This window comes from Podarcis liolepis (assembly GCF_965112155.1).
Source record: "Podarcis liolepis genome assembly, chromosome: 3".
Taxonomy (NCBI): domain Eukaryota; kingdom Metazoa; phylum Chordata; class Lepidosauria; order Squamata; family Lacertidae; genus Podarcis; species Podarcis liolepis.
Window position 1 is genome coordinate 17,712,586 of NC_139557.1, and position 10,302 is coordinate 17,722,887.

At 39.0% G+C, this 10,302-nt stretch overlaps 1 protein-coding gene across 9 annotated transcripts in view; it reads left to right on the forward strand.

Annotated features, from left to right (window-relative positions):
* Positions 1 to 10,302, forward strand: part of MACROD2 (mono-ADP ribosylhydrolase 2) — a 993,596-nt gene that overhangs the window by 46,198 nt on the left and 937,096 nt on the right. The gene's annotated exons all lie outside the window — the stretch shown is intronic.

Below are 10,302 nucleotides of genomic sequence, written 5' to 3' on the forward strand. Positions count from 1 at the left end.
TGTTACATATGTTTGTTAAATACAACAGACCACAACCTTAAAGTACAGTATAGGGCAAGAAAGAGTTTCTGCCTGCCCTGGGCTGCTTCTGCCTTTCCTCTGAGCACTACAATTTAAATATTGGTGGAATATTCAGAGCATTTATTCAGTAGATCTGTAGTTGAGTGCAAGTCATGCCCATTAACAAAAACCTATATTGTTTACAATTATGAAACAGTGAATGAGACCATGCACTTCATCCTACTGCAGCAGCAGGATGCTTAACTTTGTTCATATCTTGCACTCACTGAGCAGAGAATGGGGGGGATGCATTGTTCTGAAAAACAAATAACTCAACAATATTAACAAGATAAACACTGTCCCAATGAAAGCCATTTCTGGACTGTGTTTATCCAAATTTAAGACACAAGGCATTAGGTAACCTGCATGTGATGTTTAATGTGGAAAATTAAAGAGTTTCATGCATGAGTGATGGGACAAAATTTCCTTTTGACACCAGATTCTTATGTCATGGCTGATCCTATGAGGTGGGATTTTCAGTGTGCATCAGGGACTTAAAGTGGAAAGCTTAAAAGCCCCTGTGTGTGAGCAGAGTAACATAAGCAGAATTGCTGTTGGTTTGGATCCCTATCATTTCTCTCGAATTCTGAAACTGTCTTGGTAAAAAAATGTTCAGGTAGCAACTCAAAGCCTCCCTCTCTCCAACTTATAGCAGCAGGGTCGCTAACATTTCAGCTGTTTAGACAGGCTGTCTCCCTCTTCGCCTTGCCTATTTCTTTTTAGAAACTTCCTTTCAGTATACCAGTGTGTCCTTGCTACTGGTATCTGAAGCTATCAGCTGTTTTAATATCTCTAAAGGGTTAAATTCTTTAATTATTATTATTTTCAAATTGAATGGCTAACAGTGCAATCCTGTACTCTTATTCTGCCAGGATGAGGGAAGACACACCATATTCAATTCATTCTCAGCCCTGGAGAGGAGGAGGAGGAGGGATACAAGTAGAAAATGCAGATATGGCATAAAAATCAGAAGATAAGCCCTATCCATGTCCCTGGAAACACCACCAGTTCTCACCAATAACTGCCAATAACTGAAGAAGCATATCATCTCCTGATGATGAAAACACTCTCCCAGCAAACACCATCACATACACAAAACACGCAAGATGGTAATGGCAGTTGTGGACTGAACTGAGACAAGTGACTTTTTCATGCTATGGGCTATGGAAAAGTCGTGTGTGTGTGTGTGTGTGTGTGTGTGTGTGTAAATTGAATGTTGATTGATAATGAGATTGATTGATAAGTGCTATATTCTGTTGGTGCTGAACGCCGCAGCGTCTTAGCCAGACATACACAATAGTCAGTGGTACCTGTTGGAGGTATAGCTCTTCAAATGCTGGGGTATGGCATATATTTGGGGCATGTCCTAAAATCAGAAAATTTGGGGAAGACAGATTAAAGACAATTGAAGTAATCACTGGTTATACTTTACCCATGGGACCCGCTAATTCTTAAACTTTACTAACAGTGGATGGAGAATTAATGCAACATCTCTTAACTGCTGAAAGAAATATTATTTGTTGGAAATGGAAAAGAAAATGAGAACACCATCCTTGAGAGAATGGATAACTAAAATCTGGGACATAGTATGTATGGTTAAGCATACATATATGGTAAGAATCAGATAGGGTTGACAAATTGAGTCTTTTAATAATGTACTTGTGTAATAAGGTTACAGGATAATGTAAACTCGTTTATGTTACTTGGAACCTGTGATATTAATTTGTTATATTCAACTGTGGTATTACAATTTGTTCCTTTATCTTTAGCTCTAGAGATATCTTTCTACTTTTATTTCATGTGTCATCTGTTGTTATACTTCGTAAAGGTATAAATAAATATATGTAAATAAAAAAAGAAAGAAAAAAATAGAAAAGCACTACATTTATTGCTCTTGTATATTTTGTTAGCTTTATGCATGATATGATTGTTTCTACATTTGGAGCAAGTTCTGTTGCTTTCACTAATAAGAGAGTTTATGTTTATGTTATGTTCATGTTAAAAAATAAATGCCATCATTCAGTGATCAGATACAATCAGTTACAACATTGCAGTTTATGCAATTTCATAATTATACTGGCTCTTTTAAAAACTTGACACAACTTGCCTTTGGCACTGATAGAATAAACGGAAGAATTTTGCTTGACACCGAGTATTATTTTTTTTAGATGGAGGAAGCAGCTTCATTGTGGCATTTGTGTTGTAATTACTATATCTCCCATTAATCTCTTCCTCTTGGAAGAGAATCAAGTTGTGGAAGTGTCTGTGGTATTTGTGATTTGAGAGCAGGATTTTATCAGTACGTTAGAGCATGATTTTTGCATTTGTAATAAGAAAGAAAACTATGCTTGAGTCTGCACAAGTGTAATGACATCAAAACAGAGCCAAAACTTGGTAGACTGCTGATGCTGGTCTGTCAACTGCCCTGCTGCCCAGCAGCATCCCTGACCAAACTGTCCGGAGTGGTCTCTGGCTTGGGATTGGAGAACCGCTGGATGATAGTTCAGTGTGACTCCAACATTCATGTGGAGGCTGCCATTGGGCCAGCACAGGACTTCATGGGCTTCATGACAACCATGGTGCTGTTTCAAATGGTCATCAGGCCAACACATTTTGCAGGACATATATTCTTGATGTAGTCTTGATAGGAAGCATGGACTAAAGGTAGCGGGATACAGTGCACTCCCTTGTCATAGTTGGAGTTTGGTGCTACTTTGTCTACATACAGAATCCAATGACATCTGGAGGACCACAGGTTCCTCACTCCTGGCATAGTCTCAGAGTTGTTTTATTTCCCTCAATGAAATGAATTTTTAAAAAGCTTTGCCCATATAGTGGAACAGAAGAAATAGTGTTGATCCATGAACTATAATTCTTTTTGTGTAAACAGAAATGTATTTGTTCAGTTTATATTTAAAAGAACCTGAATAATTATTTAAATATTGGACATACACATGGTGCTTACTGAATCTCTTTTTTAAAAAATAATAACCTGCAACCTACTACTTATTGTGGTTTTCTAAGAAGGTGTGTGTTTTGTTTTGCTAGAATTTCTGCAAAACAAAAGCTCTGATTACATTTCAAGTTTTGGTTTTGCTGAGTGGGGTGTGTGAGAGAGATACAACGTTTTAAAATGAGTTATTACTTTCAACAAATGTGGGCTTCCTGTTTCAAGTTTGCCAAGATAATAGGTAATGTGTGGGTAGGAGGCCCAGTTACTGAGGAGAATTGATGAGTGAGAGGGTTGCTTAATCCTCCTACATCCTGCAGTGCATCTGTCCTCCCTCTGGCTGTTTCCTCCCAGCTGGCATTGCTTTAAATTTTGGTGTCTGGAGGAGGTATTTGGTTGGGAGAATTAGTGGTTAGGGAAAAGATTAGGTACCCTCTTCTTGCCTACCAGTGCTTTCCTGCAAATACCCTCTGTCCCCTGCATCATAAGGTGAACACGGGGTAGTTTGCTCTTACTGTCTATTCAACTACAGTGGTACCTTGGGTTACATACGCTTCAGGTTACATACAATTCAGGTTACATACTCCGCTAACCCAGAAATAGTACCTCGGGTTAAGAACTTTGCTTCAGGATGAGAACAGAAATCGTGCGGCGGCAGCAGGAGGCCCCATTAGCTAAAGTGGTGCTTCAGGTTAAGAACAGTTTCAGGTTAAGAACGGACCTCCAGAACGAATTAAGTACGTAACCAGAGGTACCACTGTATTTGTAAAGGGTATGGGTTTAAAGTGCCATTTTCTTTCTGCAGTTTCTTGGAATCTTTGAACTTTTATTAGGCTTTTAAAACTCAAATCTTTCTTGCCTGATTAACTTTTACAAGTAGGTCTTTATTTTTCACTCTTCTACAAGCCCTGTGAAACCAGGAAAGAATAAGTTTAATTGTAAAGAATTTGAGTGTCTCTAGAAGCCCAAGCTTTGTTCTGCTAAATATAAGTGTTTAATGAAAAGAAACACATCATTTTCACGCATTGTGTTAGATTTTTACATATAAGGAAATCATAAATACACGGTCTGAGGAAGTAAAATGTTTCACTCTTATTCTTTAATTATCAACCTTATCTTTATATCTCTGCTTTAAAAAGACAACTACAAATGAAAATAGCTTTTAAAAGTAGATATAAAATTGATATGTATTGGCTTGAAAACTAAGTTGCTCTTCTGTTCACATGGGGAGCGGCATTTCTGAAGGTTTTCCCCTCTATCTGTAGCCCCATGCACAACTTTCCTTACTATTGCCAAGGTTCTCTCTTGCCTTAAATTCATCTCATTTAATGACCAAAATGCATGGATATCCATACAGTAAATGCTTCGTTTTGAAAATACTGCAGAACTACGTACTGAGCTTTGTTCTGATACTGGAGGTTTCTTTATGCTTTTTATATTTTTTTAAGGAGTGGGGAATTATGTTACCAATTGCCAGCATATATCCATAAACAGTTTTTGAAGGATGTGCAAAAAGGCTGTGATAACTGGTTTACAACAAAGCTATTATTTGTGTGGAATTGATGTCAGATCAGTTGCATTTCGCTAATACTGATTCTCACAGGCTCAGCAACTTGATGACTAGGTGAAGTGAGCTTTACTCACCTGAGTGAAGGAGACCTAGTAGCAATGTATGTTACCAGCTAGAAGAAGAAATAAGGGAAACAAAAAATCCATTTGCTCCTTGATGCTTTATCTATGCCAATAAATATTGTCTCTAGGCAGGCATATAATTAAAGAAAGAAAAATAACAGATGATTGATGTGTTCTCATGAGCGCATGCAGAGGCACAATGAGGATGGAAGTATTCCCATGAAGAAAAAACAAGGTGTATTCATCAAATCTATCCCACATGATAAAATATATCCATATTGTAAATGAGGTTCTTCCAAGGCTGTATTTAGATTATCATATATTGGGATATACACAAGCCTTTTGCTCGCACAGGTACCCCCTTTGCTCATCCTTTTATCAGTTGTCACAATTAAACCACTAATAATATTTTGCCATTTTGTCCAAACTAGGAAAGTCTATTTACCAGCTTTGGAACAGGCCAGCGTATTAAACCATAGTTTTAAACTGGATTGATATCTTAGCTTCCTAGAAATTTCAGAAAGAAATACTTGAGAAATTAAAGTGCCTTGAAGCAGTGCTATTTTCTAGAAAAAGTGGTGCCGGAACTCAGCACAAACACTTCTCTTATAATGGTAATGCCGCCCACCTGAGAGGTGCTGGAACTGAGTTCCAAATGAAAAAAAGCCCTGCCTTGGAGTATGTTCAGGATAGCTTAATTTTATCATTAAAGAACTACATTGTGGGCATCTGTGTGTCTTGAGAGACAATGAAGGGGGTGAAGTCAAACTGTTGGAAGGTTGCAGTGACTGCTGCAGTATGGGAGAGACATGTTTCATTGCAGCTGTTACAGATGCACCATGGCGTTTCTTCTCTCTGCACTTTTCCCAGCAGTCATTCCCCCCTCTGGTCACTGCTGTGGATCCACGACCTGTCTGTCTGTCTTCAGGCACTGCGGTCATCTGCAAAGAATTCCCAAAAAGCAGGGTTGATGTTGCCAGCCTTCCTGTTTGCAGACATGTTTGTAACACAGAGCTGGTTTCAGGCTATATATCAAGATTTCATCTCTGTCCCTGCAGGAAACAAACAACTTGGGGAACAGTAATAGGCAAGGACACATATTCTTGAGAAGCCTAAACCTGGCATAGGCAAACTCAGCCCTCCAGATGTTTTGGGACTACAACTCCCATCATCCCTAGCTAGCAGGACCAGTGGTCAGGGATGATGGGAGTTGTAGTCCTAAAACATCTGAAGGGCCAAGTTTGCCTATGGCTGGTCTAAACAATGTTTTATGATGTTCTGTACCTTAATGTGGATGCACTTTAGGATGTAGTTGGAGAATCCTCACCTCTTTCATTAAGTATAATATTATATTTACAGGAATAGTCAAGCTTCTTGTTGTTTACACCTATGTATATTAGAGCATGATCTGAGGAATATATATTTTTAGTTCTTTTAGAAGAGGAGCATTAGAATGAATAGCAAGAATAAAATCTTTTTAGAACCACAGAGCCTAGGGCTTGCTGATCAGAAGGTTGGCGGTTTGAATCCCCGCAACGGGGTGAGCTCCTGTTGTTCAGTCCCAGCTCCTTCAAACCTAGCAGTTCAAAAGCATGTCAAAGTGCAAGTAGATAAATAGGTACCGCTCCGGCGGGAAGGTAAACGGCGTTTCCATGCGCTGCTCTGGTTTCTCCGGAAGCGGCTTAGTCATGCTGGCCACATGACCCAGAAAAATTGTCTGCAGACAAACATCAGCTCCCTTGGCCAGTAAAGCGAGATGAGCGCCACAACCCCAGAGTCATTCGTGACTGGACTTAACTGTCAGGGGTCATTTATCTTTTTTATCCTCAGTAAATGTGAACTTTATGCATGGGAACTTTGTATTTGAAAGCCAGTGTTGCTGTAGTTGTTGGACTGAGGAGACCCAGGGTTTGAACTCCCTGGCATGAAGTTAATTGGGTGTCCTTGGGCTACCCACTATCTTTTAGCCTTCTGTACATCACAGGGTGGCCAAACAAACTTCAAAGTTGGGATGGGGAGGAAGAGGGAGAATCATGTATGCCACCTTCAGTGCCTTGAAAGACGGGATATAAATGAAATGAATAAATCTTACAAGCTGGATAAAAACTGTAGCTTCAGGATAAGCCTTTTGTGACAGGCTTATGCTAGGTTTAGGTTTGATCCAGACCATTCAAGTCAGGAAGTTGCACAGGCCATTCATATAATATGAGCCCACATCTGTCCTCCACATGTTGTGCTTTTTTAATACAAGCAAAGCATAGTCATCACTTTTTCTCACCTATAGAAAAAATGCCTATGACACCAACTTTAAACAGTTTGATTTGTAGGAGCATTCTGTTTTTGTGAGACATACTGAATAGCTGCATCCCGAGCCTTGTTGATTTGGAGGGACAGGGGAGAATACTCTGCTGATACAGTAGATCTAGGTTTTCTTTCTTTAATGCAACTCCTACACTGGTTGCTAGAGTAAGCTGAAAACGAAAAGGGAAGAAACGTAGCATATAATTCTGTGGACTTCAGAAAAACACAAAATCCTCCAAAAGCATCTATCAAAGTGATTTCAATCCAATGATCCGGTACAAAGTCAAAAGATGTAAGCTGTTCTAATCCAGTGCTTTCAGCTGCTTAAGATCCAGCCTCCACAGCTAGTTGCGAGGGACCAGCTGACAAGTTCTTCAAAGCATCGAAGCAAGAAAGCCCAGCAGTGCCTAGCGACAGAGCTCTTCAGAGGTTTTCAAACTGACAGCTGTTTGCTTTGGGTTTATATACTACAAAAACAATTCAGGTGGTGAATAACGTAAATGGCACCATGTTCCAGTCCAGGAGTTTTATTACAATGAATTTAGCTTTGGGCAAGCTGCCATAATCAGCACAATTTGACAAGAAATTCACTATAGATATATAATTCCCCCACCCTCAGAAATAGCATGCATCATTTATGCTGCAAGATTCATGGACTACATATAGCAGTACCCAATAAAATTTTATGATAATGTAAAATATTATTCTATTTTATAGGTTTTACCCCAGTGATTTTGCTTCTCTGAAACAACAATTTAACTCATACCAATTTAAATACTGTTAACCAGCTAGAGACCTCATCAATATGTTTTCACTATCAAAATCTTGTTTCAAGGAGCTGCATATACTGGATAGTAGACACATACGAATGGCAGTATTGGAGGATACTTAATTTTACTATAGGCTTTATTTATGAAAATAAACATATTTATTTAAAGATACAGGAAGGTTCTGCAAACTACATCTGTGAAGTAGTACTAGCAGGGCAGTACTTTGGGGCATAATGAACAGGAAGGCCCTCAAATGTAGCCCTCTTGTAAAACAATTAAGTCCAGAGCATAAAATTACCTAACCATGCTATTGCACCTGTGTGTCATACTCTAATGAGCACCATCTCAGAGCCCCATGATAACAGGATGCAAAAAGATGGCATGAATTAAGAGAGATGGTGCTCTCCCCAACCTTTTCCAGATGCAGTCTTCTGTTGGGCACTTGTGCGATGGGAGGTTAAGGCAGGGATCTAGTTTAGTAGTACTCACCATCTTCAAACAGAAGAAACTGAAGCTGCTGTAAAGGCTTCTAAATTTTCCCTTTCATCGTGTAGCTCTCTAGTAGTAGTAGTAGTAGTAGTAGTAGTAGTAGGAGTCTAAAAAGCCTTTTAGTGTGCAGATTTTCAGTTTGATATGACTGTCTCTAAAAAGCTCATATTTGTCTTACTGGGTGATAGACAAATGTGAAGGGAGTACACAAGACAAGCCGCTCTCAGTGGGATTGCTTCCAGCAGTGACAGTTGTCAGATATTGATGGTACATGCAGCAACTGACTCTAGAGGCCCAGAGAAATGGAAGGAGAGCACCCAACTCTGTGACTGCTTTTGCAGGACTAGATCCATTATGTAACTGGCAACAAGCAGGATCATTTGGGTTCACGTCTTTGTGGATATGAATGTCTTACATTTTAATGTAATACTCTGATATATTCTGACATTTGTGGGGTAGGCACTATGAAAGATATCGCAGTGTTTTCTGCCTTGGCTTTTAAAAGAGGAAAAACAGTTGAGTATTGCCCACCTATTTAAATATATATATTTTTAATTGTTGTTACTGAAATAAACCTGGCTTTTCATTGCCAAAGGCTAACATAATAGATTACTTTCTCCCCTGCTCAGTTTTAAAGACTATACAAAGGTATCATTATTGATGGTGGGTGTGGGTGGAGGGATTGTGTGTATGCTGAACATGTAGAATGTAGCCTGTGACCTGACTGTCCATGGCTGGTTTCTGCAATAATGTCAGCACATTTTTTAGCTGACAGTGAAAATGTATATGGTCTCTATACAAATTTATCTAAAAATGTATCCTAAGTAGATATGGACCAAATGTTGCTCCAAATTTGTGGCTCCATTTACAGGCATCTAATTTGAAGTATGATTTCTTGTGCATTTTTGGGAGGATGGTGAAATTCAGGGCAACTGCTAATCTTTAGGAGTACCATTGGGAATCTTCCATTTTTCATTTAAAAAAACATTTTATTCTGGGGGCAGTACAGCTGCCATTTTCTTTCCCCCTGATTGCTCCAGATTCAGACAGTTTTGGGTTCTCTGCAATCTCCCTATCCTCCTTTAGCACACATTTGACTCCCTTGTCAAAGGGTCCAACTGCCTTCCTAGCCAATCTCCTGTTACTAATGTATTTAAAATGGGTAGGGGATGATGACTCATGGCTCTGCAAATGCTGTTGGACTTTAGCTCCCATCAGCCCCAGACAGTATGCGGTAATTGGGAACTGTAGGCCAGCAATCCATCTCTGAAGGGTCACAGGTTTCCCATTCCTGCATTAAGATGCGTTTGCACAGCATATCGACAATGTAAATTTTAATAAGGTGACCTTATTATGCTGAGAAGTTAAAGTGAGAGTTTAATGGAATAGGCTAATCAACTGGCGTGGATTGGTTGATGGGGAAAAGATCTACACTATCTTCAGAAATATATTTTTGTCTGCTTTCTGTGTGACTTTTGGATTAGGTCCATGTGAACACACACTAGCTACTTGTTTCTGCAGTCACATGTTTTGTGCATTCCCTAAACAATTTATTAGTTCCCTGCAGGACCAAAACCCCTCCTTTCTGGATTTTTCTGCATAACATCAAAATCACTCCTCCTGCTTCAAAGTTTTAGCTTTTGAGAAATGATCAAATATTATCTTCTTTTTCTAATTAATTATATAGAAATTGACAAATGGACTTCATCATTAACTACTGCCGTATTTGGATATTGATTTATGGGAATAAGATTATTGTCTGTTAATGTGTGGAAAAGAGAAATGTTTGAGAGACATTTCTCTCACTTACAGATGGTCTTTTCAGCTACTAGTTCCTTTTTTGCAGCTGAATAAGGTAGAGTCATAAATACAGGCTCTACTTGGAAGGTTTTAGGGACTGATTGATGGGACATGCAATCGCTGTGCCATGCATTTGGCAATAATTTTTTGTTTTGCCAATTATTTGACTCTAGGAAATTTTAGAAAAACGTAAACCTATCCACTAAAATTTTGTCATAATGGTTTTCTTTCAACAATTCATCCTAATGGGATGAAACATAGCTTTACTTAAGGTAAGAGTACACAGCGTGATATATACTC